The sequence below is a fragment of the Apodemus sylvaticus genome, chromosome 9 (genome assembly GCF_947179515.1).
Source record: "Apodemus sylvaticus chromosome 9, mApoSyl1.1, whole genome shotgun sequence".
NCBI lineage: Eukaryota > Metazoa > Chordata > Mammalia > Rodentia > Muridae > Apodemus > Apodemus sylvaticus.
The window spans coordinates 46,378,849-46,381,199 of NC_067480.1; the positions used below are offsets into that span (position 1 = coordinate 46,378,849).

At 48.7% G+C, this 2,351-nt stretch overlaps 1 non-coding gene across 1 annotated transcript; it reads right to left on the reverse strand.

Annotated features, from left to right (window-relative positions):
• Positions 1–1,614: 1,614 nt before the first annotated feature.
• Positions 1,615–1,745, reverse strand: LOC127693151 (small nucleolar RNA SNORA17). The gene has a single exon (XR_007979625.1). It is a non-coding gene; the product is annotated as a small nucleolar RNA SNORA17 (small nucleolar RNA).
• Positions 1,746–2,351: the final 606 nt, after the last annotated feature.

Sequence of the window (2,351 nt, forward strand, 5' to 3'; positions counted from 1 at the left end):
GTGTCCCATAGTATGTCCTTTTGTCCTCACTTCTTTGCCTGCAAATGTTCATTGCAATGTGTCACTGGTCTAGCCTCTGCTATACTATCAATACTGGATCTTCACTCTTCTTGGATAGCCTGCTGTTGCCTTGTGTCATGGAGATCCTGTAGCTTTGGATTTGTAAGACCAGCCATCCCTTCATGCACCCCAGCATGTTAATTGATGGGGTAAATGTTGGGGTAGACCAATTCAAGGCCCTGCCTTTGGACCTAAGAGATCTTCTTCTGCATCCATATCACAGGGGTTAGCTCACCCACTCTGTCTCAGCTGCCCATCCAATGCCACGGTCAGAAAGGGTCAGAGCCAACTCTCCTACTCTCATGCCCTCGTGGCTAGCTCATCTGCATCCATGCCATCAAGGCCAGATCTACTGTACTGCCCAGGTGAGATGCAGGGCCTGTTCCCCGAGTGTTGCAGCAGATAAAGTACTTGTCCTGATATCCTGCTTTCATAACCACAGGGCCAGTTCAGTTCTCCTGCCTGATTAAGGAGGCTAGGGGCAAGGAAGGGGAACCTCTTCCTCACCATGCCACTGCATGGGAGACGAGCGGGAGGGCCAGCTCTCCTACGCTCAGACCCTCAGGGTCGGCTCACTCTCAAACCCTACATCCAGGACCAGCTCTCCTTTGCTGCCCAGGTGAGATGCAGGGCCGGCTCTCTAGAGTGCTGTAATAGGTGAGGGGCAGGGCCAGCTCTCCTGCTCTGATGACCTTGGGGCCAGCTCTCCTACCTGCTGTAGGTAGCAAGGATTGAGGAAGGGGGTTCTCTCCCTCACCTATGCCACTGCATGGGAGACAAGGGGCAGGACCAGCTCTCCCATGCTCATATCCTCACGAGTGGTTCACTTGCAACTCCTACAACCAGAGCCAGCTGTGTTTCCCGGGTGATATCCTGGTTGCTCTCCAGAGAATTGCAGCTGGCTATGGGCGGGTTTAGTTCTCCAACCCTCATGCCTTCAGGGCAAGCTCTCCCATGGTGCCCAGATGAGGGGGTGATGCCTAGGAGCATCAACATGTCCCTAGGCAGCAGCCCAGACTAGGAATGTCTTCCTGGCTTTTGGTGGTAGCAGACCCACACTGCTTCAGGAACAAGGACCCAGACATGACCCCTGATGGCATTACAGGCTAAGACCCCAACATGGTCCTTCATGGGATCACCAGCTACTCATGTCAGGCTGTTCCTCATTACCTGTGTTCTTACTCTCTTTGTACCTACCTTCTTCTGTTTCTCTTTCTCTTCACTTCTCCACCACTTATTTGCTCCTCTTAGTGGGCCTTTGAATGTCTGGAGTCATCTCAGTAGTGGTCTCAAGAGTGCTATGCTTCACCCATACATTGTGGGGTCATCTTGGTCATGATCTGCCCCCCCCATCCCCAAGTCCTGTGCAGCAGCAGACTGGTCATCTCAGGCTAGCTCTCTGTCTAGGTCCCATGACATCAGACTGGTAGTCATCTGGGGTTCACTGGCCCAGGCAGGGTTTGTCTTGTCTCTGGTTTGATCCCATCCTGGAAGCTCATCTGGGCCTGCATAGAGCTGGACTGGTAGCTGTCTTGGGCTCACTTTTTTTCAGGGGTTGTTAGGCTACTAATCATTCCAATGTTGACAGGTCAGAACATTGAATACAGACATAGTCTCTCGCCTCTCTGTTACTTCCTGTACACCTATGACACAACAGCCACAAGGACAAAGCCTCTAGGGGCAGCTCTTCCCTGCAATCTATTGACAACAGCTACTATTTTTCTTCAATTCTGAGTAAGCAATTCCTTAAGTACTATATGTTAGACCTGCTAAATTCACATTTCCCAGTACCTGGCCTGTACTAACCAACCTATATTTAATGTGACCTCAGAAACAGGCAAGCTGTAGTAGTTTCCATGCTTAGAGGAGATTCCAAATGAGCCCTGACCTCTTCACACCTGTCTTGCTTCTCTTTTAATCAGATAACCTCTGAAGTTTAGCCCATTTGTTGGCTTCATATTTCTGAGAATTCCTGCTTTCTTAATGTGTGACCTGTTAGATAGTGACAGTATCTTATTCATTTTCATAACTAACTGACATCTATAGATTCCAAGCACTTGGTTAACCCCTGTATCATGGCCAAGCCAGAAATAGTACTTGGTTTTAGACTCTAGACAAATGGAATTCTTTTGTCTTTTACCCTACTTTAACATCAACTTTAAAAATCTCTTGTGTTGTTTATGAACTCTGGGTTAAATGGTACTGAGACCAGGGTTTCCCTAAATAGTGTTGCTAAAGAAGGCTGTTGGCATTAGCTGTCAAGTTTTTTCTCGGGTGAACATGAACAAGAA